This window comes from Oryctolagus cuniculus, chromosome 2 (assembly GCF_964237555.1).
Source record: "Oryctolagus cuniculus chromosome 2, mOryCun1.1, whole genome shotgun sequence".
Classification (NCBI taxonomy): Eukaryota; Metazoa; Chordata; class Mammalia; order Lagomorpha; family Leporidae; genus Oryctolagus; species Oryctolagus cuniculus.
Window position 1 is genome coordinate 48,640,848 of NC_091433.1, and position 15,375 is coordinate 48,656,222.

Here is a 15,375-nt window from a genome sequence, read left to right on the forward strand (position 1 = left end):
CTATCATCCCTATTTCCTAAACATTTGCTATGACAATGCTAGAAGATACTTCCTTTAGCAGATAAGGAAACAAGCCAAGATAAAGAATGCTGAATATTCAGCTTGTCTCAGAGTATGTGTAAACAGAAGTAAAACCAAGTAACCACAAGAGATCTTTTCAAATCTAGATTTTTGACTGTGATTTTCAATTTTTTTAACTATCAGCACATAGGTAATATGGTATAGACCACAGGGTCTTTGACACAATGTGTAAGTAGATGAGGAAGTAAGAAGGAAATATCACTAAGGCGCAAAGTCATAATTCTCAAGACAAGAGAATTTCTTCACTCAGTAATTACTGACACTTAACAGCCACCTTTCCTAGCTTGGTCTTCTAGATTCTCAGCCAACAGCAGACTGAGTATAGCATGTCTAAAAGAGGAGGAGGCAACAGGGAAGACATAGAGTCTACAAAGACATTGTGTCATTACTAAAAGCATATACAGGGGCTGGCACTGTGGTATAGTGGGTGAAGGCACTGCCTGCTGTGCCGGCATCCCATATTGGCACTGGTTCAAGTCCCGACTGCTCTATTTATTTTTTTAAGATTTATTTATTCATTTATTTGAAGTTCAGAATTGCACATAGAGAGGAGAGGCCGAGAGAGCAAGAGCGAGAGCGAGAGCGAAAGAGAGAGAGAGGTCTTCCATCTACTGGTTTACTCCCCAGATGGCTGGAACAGCCAGAGCTGTGCGGATCCAAAGCCAGGACCAGGAGTTTCTTTCAAGTCTCCCACACGAGCACAGGGGCCCAAGGACTAGGGCCATCTTCTAATGCTTTCGCAGGCCATAGCAGAGAGCTGGATGAGAAATAGAGCAGCAGGGACTCGAACCAGCGCCCATAAGGGATGCAGACACTGTAGGTGGCAGTTTTACCTGCTACGCCACAACGCTTGCCCTTGCTCTACTTCTGATCCAGCTCTCTGCTATGGTCTGGGGAAGCAGTAGAAGATGGCCTGAGTCCTTGGGCACCTGCACCCAAGTGGGAGACCCAGAGGAGTCTCCTGGCTCCTGGCTTCAGATCAGCCCAGCTCTGGCCATTGCGGCCATTTGGGGAGTGAACCAGCACATGGAAGACCTTTCTCTCTGTCTTTCCATTCTTTGTCTATAACTCTGCCTTTCAAATAAATAAATAAATCTTTTTTTAAAAAAAAAAAAGCATATACAAAACTAACAAAGTCAACAGAATACGGCTATTTAGTCCTGTAGTAAAAAGGTGTTCAAAGTTCAATAGGCGGCCAGCGCCGTGGCTCAATAGGCTAATCCTCCGCCTTGCGGCGCTGGCACACCAGGTTCTAGTCCCGGTCGGGGCGCCGAATTCTGTCCCGGTTGCCCCCCTTGCAGGCCAGCTCTCTGCTATGGCCCGGGAGTTCAGTGGAGGTTGGCCCAAGTGCTTGGGCCCTGCACCCGCATGGGAGACCAGGAGAAGCACCTGGCTCCTGGCTTCGGATCAGCGCGATGCACCGGCCGCAGCGCACCGGCCACGGCGGCCATTGGAGGGTGTACCAACGGCAAAAGGAAGATCTTTCTTTCTGTCTCTCTCTCTCTCTCGTCCACTCTGCCTGTCAAAAATTAAAAAAAAAAATTTTTTTTTAATGTTCAATAGGCCCCGAGGACCCAGAGCAATGACTGATGTGCCTAATAAAGGTATCAAGGCATGATGTAAAAAGTTAAAAGTAACTAAGCTTCGATGTTCTTAGTTATTGAAAGCATAAAAGTATCAAACAATTTTTTTAGAAATATCCTCATAAGATGTTTCGTGTTTTTCTGTTTTTATTTTTAAGCTTTTGTCTTTAGAATGGGAAAGTATTCAGTTGGCTGGAAGATTCACTGACATAGAACCCTTCATCTCCTAATGATGCCTATTAAATAAGTCTGCCAGAGAGCTCAAAGTTCTGCCACTTACACTGCCTCCTCTTGAGGGAAATGAATAAGCCCTGAATGCAATTTTCTCCCGCTACACATTGTCTTACTTTTGCATGTATGTTCTCGGTTAAGGAAGCCACATGGGCCACAGGGAAGCAGGGATCAGTGAAAACCACAGGCTACCTATTCTCAGGCATGAGGAAAGACAGTCACTCTGAGCTGGACTGGAAGGCGAATGCTGCTCAATGGAAGTGCTTTGTCTGACCCAACCAAATCTCCTTTGGGAAGAGTAAACACATAGCAGGCAGGCTAGCCAAGCTCAGCTTTCCATTCCAAAATTGCCATTGATATTGGATACGTCACTCAGAATGCTTAACTAGCCCACTAGCTCTTTTTAGGGGACTTTATCACCCACAGTCTCCAAATGATGGAAATTATCTCCTGAACAAGTGACAGCTTTTACCTGGATTAGAAAAGGGCACTTGACACAAGTTGGCCAATCTACAGGCTGATCCCAAACAAATGAGGTGGTCTGACATAAAACATTCCACCAAATAAGCAATTAGCAAGGTTAACCTTTTTCTCACAATCATAATTTGCATAGGAAATTTGCATAGAGATTTAATCTGTGTGCCTGGGACATGTACCAAGTAAGAAACACACCCTGGGGGCCAGCACTGTGGTGCAGTACGTTAATCCTCCGCCTGCAGTGCCAGCATCCCATGTGAGTGCCAGTTCTAGTCCCGGCTGCCCCTCTTCCAATCCAGCTCTCTGCTATGGCCTGGGAGAGCAGTGGAAGATGGCCCAAGTCCTTGGGCCCCTGCACCCGCTTGGGAGACCAGGAAGAAACTCCTGGCTTTGGATAGGCACAGCTCTGGCCATTGCGGCCATCTGGGGAGAGAACCAACGAAAGGAAGACCTCTCTCTCTGTCTCTCCCTCTCACAGTCTGTTACTCTACCTCTCAAATAAATAAATAAATAAATCTTTTAAAAAAAAAAGAAAAGAAAAGAAAACTAACACACCCTGCCTCTCGGGAGCTTACTGGGAAGTGCTTTTGGGTCTAGCATTTGACTTAGTGGTTAAGACACTGCTTGGGATGTCCACATTCCATGTTGAGTGTTTGGATTCAAGGCTCCGTTTTGCTTCCCATCCAGCTTCCTTGGGAGCCAGTAGATGGCTTAAGTATTTGGGTCGCTGCCACCCACATGGGAGAGAATCAGATTAAATTCTGAACTCCTGATTTTGGCCTGGCCCAGCCCCAGCTGTTGTGGGCATTTGGGGAGTTAACCAGCAGACAGGAGTTTGGTCTCTCTATCCTTTTCAAATAAAATGAAAATATATAAATAATATTTTAAAATAGAGAAAACAGGGGGCTGGTGCTGTGACCTAGTGGGTTAGGCCACTGTCTGCATTGCCAACAACCCATATGGCACTGGTTCAAGTCCCGGCTGCTCTACTTCCAATCTAGCTCCCTGCTAATGTGCCTGGGAAAGCAGCAGAAAATATCCTAAGTCCTTGGGCCCCTGCACTCATGTGGGAGACATGGATGAAGCTCCCGGCTCCTGGCTTCAGCCTGGCCCAGCACTGGTCATTGTGGCCATTTGGGGAGTAAACCAGTGGATTTAAGATCTCTCTCCTTTCTCTCTGTCTCTTGCATCACCTCTGTAACTCTTTCAGTAAATGAATAAATTAGAGAGAGAAAGAAATTGGTTTTGCAGGCAAATTAGTGCAAATGACCATAACTGCCATGAAATTATGTAATACATGCTATAATACATGAAGGGAGAGTACCAGGAAATCACAAATCTGGGTATGTTTGGTACTCCTGGCATCAACAGAAGGAAACTAATCAATATGATTTTGAAAATCTACTGCTATGCTTATTTAATTTTTTCTCCAGAAATCTTTTATGTAAGGTATACAAACTTCATGCATTTCATAAATACAACTTTAGAAATATAGTGATTCTTCCCACTGTACCTGCCCTCCCACCTGCACTCCCACCCTTCTTTCTTCTCCCTCTCCTATTCTCATTCTTATTTTTTATTAAAATCTATTTTCAATTAATTTTATACACATAAGATTAACTTTATACTAAGTAGAGTTTAACATATAATATGAAAAAAAAAACTGTCCCTCAACAGTTTTTTTTATTCAAAGTCATTGCACCTCAAAGTGTCAATTTCACTTCTATAGATTACCTTTTAGGTGCTCTATTAGTTATCACAGATCAGGAAGAACATATGGTATTTGTCCTTTTTGGACTGGCTTATTTCACTAAGTATGATGTTTTCCAGTTTCATCCATTTTGCCGCAAATGACAGGATTTCACTTTTTTTTTAACCAATGTGTAGTATTCCATGGTGTATATATCCCATAATTTCTTTATTAAGTGATTTGCAATATTTCACAATGTCTTGATTTTAAATAATTTTTAACTAACGTTATCTTACTAATCCTTTTTATTTACAATTATAATTTTGTGTTTTTATTTCTGTGGACATTGATTTCTCTTTTTAAAATTAGTGGTTTAGGGATGGTTGTTTGGTCTTGCAGTTAAGAACCCATTATGGGGGCAGGCGCTGTGGCGTAGCAAGTAAAGCTGCCACCTGCTGGCATCCCATATAGTCACCAGTTCGAGTCTCGGCTGCTCCACTTCCCATCCTGCTCTCTGCTATGGCCTGGGAAAGCAGGAGAAGATGGCCCAAGACCTTGGGCTCCTGCACCCACATGAGAGACCAGGAAGAAGCTCTGGCTCCTGGCTTCAGGTCAGTGCAGCTCCAGCCATTGTGGCCAACTGGGGAGTGAACCAGTGGATGGAAGACCTCTCTCTCTCTTTGTCTCTGCTTCTGCCTCTCTGTAACTCTGCCTTTCAAATAAATAAATAAATCTAAAAAAAAAAAAAAAGGAACCCATATGACACTGTCCTGGTTCTGCTGTCCATTCAAACTTCTGCTAACGCAGGCACTAGGAGGCAGCAGTGATGGCTTAAGCAGCGATGGCTTAAGCCATGCAATTGGTAGACCTAACTTTAGTTCCTAGCTCCTGACTTTAGGACAGTCCCAGCCCCAGTCACTGTGGGCATCTGGGGAGTGAAACAGCAGATAGAAGGTCTCTCTATCTCCTGCTCTCTATATTTCTCAAATGTTGAAATCTTTACTTAATGTATGCTAAACTGATCTTCTGTATATAAAGAGAAACGAAAATGAATCTTGATGTGAATGGAAGGGGGGAGGGAGTGGGAAAGGGGAGGGTTGCGGGTGGGAGGGACCGTATGGGGGGAAGCCATTGTAATCCATAAGCTGTACTTTGGAAATTTATATTCATTAAATAAAAGTTTAAAAAAAATACATAATTTTAAAAAATAAAATTATTTCTTTAAAAAGCACCTATTTGATTATCGATATTGTGATACCCCATTAAATTCTATACTCACTTATTTCATCTAGTCTCAGCCTGCTCATCTTAAAGATCACCCCTTAAAGAAGACTCCCCTGACTCCTCTAAGTAACCTACTAACCCTGCCCTACCCAATTACTTTTTCTCCCATTAGCCTGAATTAGTTTTAATAGCACTTCCATTATTCTAAATGATCTTAACTTAGTTAATTTTTTTCTTGATTTTTGCCTTCAAACACCCAGTAGAAAGTCCACAAGACTATACCCATCATATGCTTTGGTCTATCCACAGCATTGTGATGCTGGCTGGCACAGGTCTGAGGCAGTAATATATTTGGGATAATTGGCTTATAAATGGTATGTGAACCCATGGGCTTCAAAGCATGTGTGGTATAAAATGAGAAGACAGACTAGGGCAAACTGTGGGAAGCAGTGACATTTAAAGAGCACAAAAAGAGTCTAAGAAGATAACTGAGAAAGCACAATTAGGGAAGCAGAAGGATAACTGGAAGAGTAGCTTTTCTTGCAAAAAGTAAGGGAAGACTCTGTTTCAAGAGCGAGGGTGTGGTGAACATTGCCTGATACTGCCAAGACTTCCTCTAAGATAAGAACAAAAAAGTGTCTTAAATTTAGCAGCAGAGATCATCCTATATATCAACATGAGCATTTTCAGTGAGGAATTGTGGGTGGAAGCCAGATGGCAGTGGATAGAAAATTGAATGAATGGTATGGAGGTGGGGAATATTATGACTCAAGATGTTTGGCTGCGAAAGAGAAGTAACACAGAGAAGTTTCTGGAAGGGTCAAGGGTAAAGTGAATATTGTTTTTACATTGGGAGAGATTTGAACATGTTTAAACAATGATGTGGGAAGGCAAAAAAATGAGAGAGAGAGAGAGAGAGAGAGAGAGAGAGAGAGAGAGAGAGATAAAGAATGACAATATAGGAAAGTGGATAATTTATATTTTATTTTCCTTGAATATTTTCCTTGAATAGGTAGTTTTGAATAAGAAAGGGAGTTCCTATTCTATTATAAAAAGAAGAAAGGGACTAAGACAGTGACTAAACCATCAGGGAAATGCAAATCAAAACCACAATGAGGTATAATTTTACCCCAGTCATAATGGCTATTATGGAAAAGAAAAAAAGTAACAAATGCTGATGAGGATGTGTTGAAAAGGGAACCCTTATACATTGTTGGTGGGGATGTAAGTTAGTAGAGCCCATTGTGGACAACAATATAGAGGTTCCTCAAATAACTGAACTACCATGTGCCTGGGCTGTCTCAATTCCGGGTGTACATCCAAAGGAAAAAAAAATCAGCACTTCAGAGATACCTGAAATCCCATGTTTATTGCAACACTATTCACAGTAACCAAGATATGGAATCAGTCAAAATGTCCAGAAACAGATGAATGGATTGAGAAAATATATATACACATTCTGTTGTAGCAGATATTGGGGACCCAACAGGGCACTGAGGTCTAGGTTCTTGTCACCAACTCAGAGAAGAATTTAAGGACAGGACAAAGACAAGAGCCAGTGGAAAGAAAGTGTTACAGGCCTATGTATCTTAATCTTTATTCCAAGTTCTTGCCTTCACAGAGATAACAATTAAAAGCAGGGGCATAAATAAAGTGCACAAGAGCAGGATTTACTTGAAAGAGAGAGGGAATATAGACTGATGTATGAGTGTGTGCCACCCTACATGGAGGATACCTGTGTTGCATATGAGGAAAGAGGGGGAGAAGGCCAAAGAAGAACCCATAACCATGGTCCAGAAGACAAGAACAAAATAAGAAGGCCCCCTCTCACATTATTAGTCTCTTTTATGAGATGGGGTGGTGCCCTAATTGAGTACACAAACAGGGTGGAGTTTAGCATGTGTGAGGCTTTCTGGGAGTTTCATTGTGCCTCCAGATTGAGCTTAACTTCCATGTGGCCATCATGGCATCTCCTTCTCTCTGGTCCTGGATGAGACACAGATGCATCATGGGAAAGTGGGCATACTGGATGATGGGTAAGGGTGTGGAGTTACAATGCGGGGCTACCAGTGTCTAGCTTTATTTATTCCTCCCTAACTTCCTACCTAATTTCTCCCATATGCAAAGCATTTAGGGACAGAGCACAAGCACACACCACACAGGCAGGGGCAAACAGGCTAGGAAAGTGAGCTTCAGCAGAGCCCAGGGCTCAGGCAGATTATTTTCTCAAGTTTTATTCAGCTTAGGGTGGCACCCTTTACTGATGCAAGGATCATTTATCATGTATAGGGAGGGTCTTTGGTTAAAACGAGGTGCTGTAACATACAGAGTACATTTCATTAGTATCTTCAGGGTCCTCCCAGGAATGTGTTTTTGCTATTATAATGAGGTAAAATTGGTCACAGTCAAGATGGCCACCCAATGTGGTAACAACAGTTTTTGCTATCTGTCCAGTACAAGGAGGTCATTTGGGTCTGGCTGCTTAATTTTTAATGATAAGCCTCTGTTTCTTGTTAAGAGGTGGTGGTAACTTTGACAATGTTTGCTGCATACAGGGTCGCCTAGCTGGGTCAATTATTTATCTATTGCCTCAAAATGAAATATTACTCAGCAATGACGAAAATCTGGGGCAGGCATTGTGGTACAGTCTGTTAAGCCACAGCTTGGTATTGCAGTTCAAGTCCCAGCTCCTCTGCTTCTGATTCAGCTTCCTGCAACTGTACCTTGGGAGGCAGTGGATGATGGTCCAAGTGCCACCCGGGTGAGAAACAAGGAACTGTGAAAGAATCAGATGGAACTCCTGGCTCCTGGCTTCTGCCTAGTCCAGCCCTGGCTGTTTTGGTCATTTGGGCAGTGAACCAGTGGATAAATGAGCTCTCTCTCTCTGCTCTGCCTTTTATATAAATAAATCTCCTTCTTTTAAAAGAAAGTCTGTCATTTGCAGCAAAATGGATGAAACTGGAGGACATTAAGTTAAGAAAACAAATACTGCATGTTCTCTTTCATATGTCTAAGCTTAAAAAGTTTACCTGAGTTAGAATTGTGAGTACTAGAGGTTAGCATTTAGGCACAGCTGGTTAAATCACAACCTGCAACACTGGCATCCCATTTCGACCAACAAGTTCAAGTTCTAGCTGCTCTGCTTCCAAGCTATTTCCCTGCTAATGCTGCTGGGAAGGCAGCAGAAGATGGCCCAAGTATTCAGGCCTCTGTCACTCGGGTGGAGATGAGGATGGAATTCCTGGCTTGTGGCCTCAGCCTGGCTCAGCCCTGGCTGTTGGAGACACTTGGAGAATGAACAAGAAGATCAGAAGATGGAAGATTTCTCTATCTCTCCCCATTGCTCTACCTTTCAAAAAAATAAATAAATCTTTTTTTAAATAATGAAAAATAGTGATTATGAGAGGCTAGGAACGGTAGTTGGAGGGAAGATAGAGAGGTTGGCTAAAGGGTACCAAAACACAGTTTGATAGAAGTGGTGCCAGACAGTTGGGTGCTGCCTGATATCCAGGTTCTTGACTTTGCCTTAAGAAAGAATTCATGAGAGGATTGGAGAATAGCAAATAGCAAGCAGCAAGTATTTTACTGCAAAAGTAAAAGTACATACCCCTTGTCAAGAGTGTGGGCTCACCGGAAGAGGGGTGGCCCTGATCCTGAGCTGTATTTAACATTATATGCTGTGTTTAAAGGGGAGGTACATTCTCATAAAGGGAAGGAATATTCATAGTCATTCTGGGAAGTAGGTGGAGACTATAGAATCCAGCTGCTGCCCCTTTTCATTGCTTATATGGCTGAATGTTTTCTGTCATGGCGGCTGGTAGGTATGTCCTTTAGCATGTTAATATATCAAAATGAATATATAATGAGCTGCCAGCCTTTGCTCCTTAAACCAGTATAAACCTGGTCCAAGCAGAGTTCTGTTTATTCAGAGTGGCAAAAGGGACTAAACATATCCTAGAGGCCTTGAGATAAAAGGAACTAATCCCAGGTGGCTCAACCCCTCCATCTACCTCCTTGTCTCAGAAGGAATAAGCACTGGCATTACCAGCAAAGTAGAGGGACTATACTTCCCAATAATATTCATATACTTTATGAGGTAGAAGAGTGGTACTTCTAGACTGCATATATAAAGAGCTGATAAGGAAATAGAGCTGCTAATCGCCTGATTTGATCAGTACCTGCTGTGTACACGTGTTGAAGTTCTTTTTTTAAAGATTTATTTATTTATTTGAAAGGCAGAGTTACAAAGAGGTAGAGGCAGAGAGAGAGGTCTTCCATCTGCTGGTTCACTACCCAGATGGCCGCAACAACCAGAGCTGGACTGATTCGAAGTCAGGAGCCAGGAGCTTCCTCTGGGTCTCCCAGGTGGGTGCAGGGACCCAGGGGCTTGGGCCATCCTCTACTGCTCTCCCAGGCCACAGCAGAGAGCTGGTTCGGAAATGGAGCAGCAGGACTCGAACCGGTGCCCATATGGGATGCCGGCGTTGCAGGTGCTGGCCTCATGTGTTAAAGTTTTACACTGCATAAATATTACATGTTAATCCAAGACATACAAAATTAAGTAAATGTAAAAGAATAAAAAGAAAGAGAGAGGGTAAATAAGGTATGATAACATAAAGTCAACGGTGCCCTCTCTGATGGTTTCTGTTTTCCCTTCTGAAGTTGGGAGTCAGAACATCTGCTGAGGATGAGGAGTGAGGAGATTGGGTAGGAGGTCTTATTCATTTGACAAGTATTTATCGAGCACCCACTATTTTCCAGACACTGTTGTGAGTATGTGGACTACATTAATAAACAAAGATCCTCACAACTGTGTAGTTTATAACCCAGGCAGGAAGACAGAAAATATATAATGAACATAATAAGTACATAATTACATTGTATATTAGATGGGTTTTAAAAATATTTATTTATATATTTGTTCATTTATTTATTTGTTTAAAAGGCAGAGTGACAGAAAGAGAGGGAGAGACAGAGAGAGAGTTTTATCAGCTGGTTAACTCCCCAAATGGCCACAATGGCTGGGATTGGACCAGGCCTAAGCCAGGAGCCAAGAACTCCTTCTGGGTATCCCACATGGGTGGCATGGGCCCAAGCACTTGAACCATTTTCCACTGGAGCACATTAGCAGGGAGCTGGATAGGAAGTGGAGCAGCCAGAACTCACAGGTGGCAGCTTAACTCACTGTACCACAACACCAGCTCCAGAAAGTTTAAGTACTATGGGAAAGCAGAGCACAATAAGAGATTCAGAATGCTGGGTAGAGGGTGGGGTGGAGGGCAGGCTGCAATTTTAAATAAAGAGGTAAAAGTAGGCTCTATGTGTAAGCAAATATTTGAATATGGTGAAGGAATTAGGCAGATGTGTATCTAGAGAAAGAGTATTTGAAGAGGTAAGGGTGAGAGCATACTGAATATTTTATAAGTTTCCTATCAATGTAACAACTTACCATAAGCTTGCTGCTTTCCAAAAACACACTTTTTTGGGGATCAGTTTACATTTTAGAGTGAAATGTGCCAGCTGAGAGTACAAATCCCATTAAACTCTGACCAACAGCTCAACCACATGGAGACTGCTGTGGTCCCTTTGAGGAGGCTGTCTGACATTCCAGGGTCAAGCTGCGTCACTGCCAGGTGAACACAATGGCGCGAGAAAGGCTTAGAGCTGGTGTGTCTTTCAGGACAGGTAGGAGCTCCAGATACCAACCACACGGTAGACAACAGCCAGACTGCAATGCAGGGGCACCAAGCAGGTGGTGGCCAACTGCACAACAAGGCAGAGGTAGTAGTTGGTGATGAGTGCATCAGGATAAACCAGTGGGAGGGAGCAGCCTAGGAAACATGGAGCAAAGCCTCTAGGATCCAACAGCATCTTCTTCAGTGCATCCACCTTAGTGGTGCCTGGGATGATCCAATCCAGAAACTTACACCAGCCTCCTACAACATAGCTCGGTCGTCAGGACCTGGACTTTCCACAGCAGAGCAGCCAGGGCCTGCTGGTATGCAGAGTGCCACGCTTCCTGAGTGCGCACTCAGGACCAGCAGCCCTCCCACATGACCTGCCCTGGCCACCCAACTCGCATTTCCGCTAATAGTATGCTGAAGGCATTCTAGGTTTCCTCTATTAGGCTCCTTGAACTCCTTCCAGCCTCTGCCTCCTGGCCAATTTTGAAGGCACTTTCACATTCTCAGGTACTGTATTTGTGACAGCAACACTCCACTTCCAGGTACACAAACCTAAGTCAGGGTTCAACCAGAAACAGAGCCCGTAGCAGATACACATGAGGACACTTACTGTAAGGAACTGGCTGATGTGGTGGTGGAGGTTGGCTGTGCAGTTCCTTAAGCAGTAGGGAAGGCTGTCAGGAAGCAGAAAACTAAATTAGACACACTTCATAGGAAAGGCTCCTGACTGCTCTTGACTGAATCAGACCTGGCAAGATTAGCTGGGATAATCTCCCTTACTTACAGCACACTGATTATGGCTTTAATTCCAACTGCAAAATATCTTCTCAGAAACACCAAGATTACTGTTGTAATGGAGTAACTGGAGATTCAGATTCAAAGATATGTCTAAGATTCATCAAGGAAGCTAATGTGGCTGGACAGGTATAAGCAGGAGAGTAATAGGAGGCAAGAGCAGAGAAATCATAGGGGCCTGAAATGTACGGTGTTGTAGGCCACTGGGAAGAATAAAACCAATTCAAAGTTATTAATGCACAGAATAAGAAGGTTCTCCTAAGGTTGAAAAACAGGAATTTAAAGCCTATCAATCTGTATGATAATGCTGTTTTCCTCAGTAAAGCAGCAGTCCAGGATTAGGCAAAATGAAGTTAGTTGAATTGATCCAGAATGATGCTGTTGTTACTTAGGATTTAAGATTAAGTTATTTATTTGAAAGTCAAAATTACAGAGAGAAGGAGAGACAGAGAGAGAGAGAAAGGGAGAGAGAATATCTTCCATCTGTTGCCCAAATGGTTGCAATAGCAAGGTCTGGGTCAGGCTAACGCCAGAGCCAGAAATTTCATCTGGATCTCCCACATGGGTGGGAAGGGCCCAAGTACTTGGACCAACTTTCCCTGCATTTCCATGCACATTATCAGGAAGCTGGACTGGAAGTGGAGCAACTGGGGCTCAAACCAGCATTCTAATATGGGAAGCCAGTGTCACAAGCAGTAGCTTTACCCAGTATACCACACAAAATGCTCATCCTATTATCCAAGATTCTTAAATGGACATAACAAGAAAAAAGAAAACAGAAACAGGAATGAGGAACTAGTTAGTAGTCAAGAAAAAAATGTGGAAACAATGAAACAAAAAGTCTAAATTGGGAAGGAAATAAAGTGAAGCCTTAATATGTGAAGAATTGAAATTCAAAAAATTGGAGGACAATAACAATAATAGCTCACACAATCAAGGAGTATGTAGGATAGGAATAAAATTAAGAGGTCCTGGTTGATAGTAGGAATGTCTACAGTTATTTTTTTAGGGATGGAACAGTTATGGGTTATGATAAAGTATAAAGTGTTTTTATGTAAAGGGGGACTGATGAGGAATTGAATAAATATCACCTAAAACAGCAGGACTTAATGTGCAAAGTAGGAGCATGAGTGCTGCTACAGTTTGGGAATTACTTTGGGCATGCCCCAAAGCCCATGTGTTTGAGGCTCAGTACCCAAAATTTTATGTTAATGATAAATAAATTAAGACTAGAAAATTACTACAAGTTTGGGGTCTGAAGGTGGGGCCACTGAGAAGTGGTGACCAAGGATAATAGGAAGGAAAAGTCTGATGGACTTACTGGTAGTGAGTTTTCTAAAAAGACTAAGTTACAGTGCCAGTGTTGTGGCATACCAGTAAAGCCTCCATCTGTGATGCCAGCATCCCATGTGGGTGCTGGTTCACGTCCTGGTTGTGGCACTTCCTATCCAGCTACCTGCTAATGGCATGGGAAAAGCAGCAGCAGATGCCCCAAGTGTTTAGGCCCTTGTCACCCACATGGGAGACCCAGAAGAGGTTTCTGGCTCCTGACTTTGGCATGGCCTATCTGAGGAGTGAACCAATGGAGACAGAAGATCGATGTCTCTCTCTCTGTCTCCCTCTCTCTGTAACTCTTTCAAATAAATAAATGAATCTAAAGAAATAAAATAAAAATAAGTAAAGAGTAAGTTACAGCAGTTTCCTAGTGATTGAGTAGAAGGACACTTGGGTCTTCAGTTATTAAGGGTTTAGATGAATTCTACTTGGAGGGGGTGGGGCTCATCCTCTTGTTGAGTAGATTCTGGCCTCATGAGAAGAAGCCAACAATAGTCAAAACTGAAAAACATTGGCTCTCACTGGGCAGAACTACGCTGTCTACAGTGTGGAATTTAAAGAGATGAGGAACTCCATATATATGGCTAATTGGTAAAGAATTTGTGAGCCCTCAGAGGTTATGGTCAATGGGAATGAAGATTCAGTAGATAGTTAAAGCTTGGGACAAAAAGCCATAGTTACAGGATTCACTGGTACATTTTTGTACATCTTTTGGGTGCTATCAACATCAGCACATAAATGAAAAGTGAAGCTGTGGATATAAAGGAGGAAAAGCACTATGCAGGGATATCATGTAGAATAATAATAAGGTTTATTGAGCCTTTCCTGTATGCTAGCCATTGCTCTAGCATTTGACAGGTATTAACTGAGTTAATCTAAATCATCCTCAGTAGGTGTTAATATTTTCTTCATTCTATAGATGATGTCATCAAGCTCATAAGTGATGGGGCTAGGCTTCAAACCTGCAGCTCATACTCCTAATCTAAATAGTATACTCCCTCAAAATGAGAAGAGAACTGAAGATATAGTCTTGAAGAACATCAGCAATTGAGAATACAGTGCAGATCAAATGCAGGCAGTGAGTATGATCAGGATATATACATATATAATAGACCCTAAATATGCAATTGAAAGTTGATTTTAGGATAATTCCTGACAGCACCTTGTTTTTTTGCCCTTGACTCTTTTTTCCTTGAAAGTAGAATGTGAAAAAAATGAGTTCAATTTAGTTGGGTTTCAATTAATGAAAGTTTTGTGCTATCTGCTTAGTGGGTTAATAAAAGCAAGTTTAGCACTGGGAAATTTTCCTCTAGTCTTTCTGCATTCCCAAAAGAAATTTTTATTTAAAAAATAATGATCACCATAATAATAAAAATTTTTTCATGTTTTCTAAAGTGGACTCCTTGGACTCCACTGGCTAGGGCAGTTACTGAGAAAGGTTCAGGGGTTAATTTCAGTTCTCCTGGGTTATGAACACTGACAAGGGACTTAAGAAAACCTTCATCCAATTTTTTTCCAAATTAAATCAAGAGCATTGATAATTAGTTTCTATCAAAGACATCTAGTGGGAAATGAAAGAAACTGAAAAAACGTTAAGCTGCCTTTACTTCTTCATTAATATTTGCTCCCAAATGCAGGTCAAATAAACCACACTCACAGTTTTAAATGAGTTGCTTTAATGTTGATGAATTATTTTTCTCTTTGGATTTATACCACCCGTTGTGGCTAATTATTCCCACTACAATCGTTCTTTTGCTTGAGGTTTTAGTGGAACAAAGAAAACAAAACTCAGTTCCCTAGAAATTGAACCCCATTTTGCTTTGAAATTTTCTCTCACCACAAATCCAGCTCACATGGAATGCTGAGGGAATTGTTTTCACAATCAAAACTCCCTGAAAATAGTTTATGTGGTTAACTAACAGATGCTTTTTGAGGCTAACTGATTTTATGGTTCTATTTCAGAACCTCCTGAACAGAAACTTAAATTCAGAAGCTGAAGCCTGTAGCAGCTGGAAATGCAAACTCAACCATGACCACCACCACACTAGTTTTCCTTAGTTGAGGCTTAGTTCTAGTCTACTGTGTCTCGGTTTGTACATTTGTAAGATAAAGAATGTCATGATACAGATAGCTGGCCACCAATAGTCATAGTTCCCCTCCCGCAGTGCAGAACCGTTGCTGGGAAGCAGCCATTCAGCTCAGAATTGCATTGCCTCACCCATTAGACCCAGGTAGAGCCATACAACTAGTTTTCCCAATAGAAAGGGAATGGAAT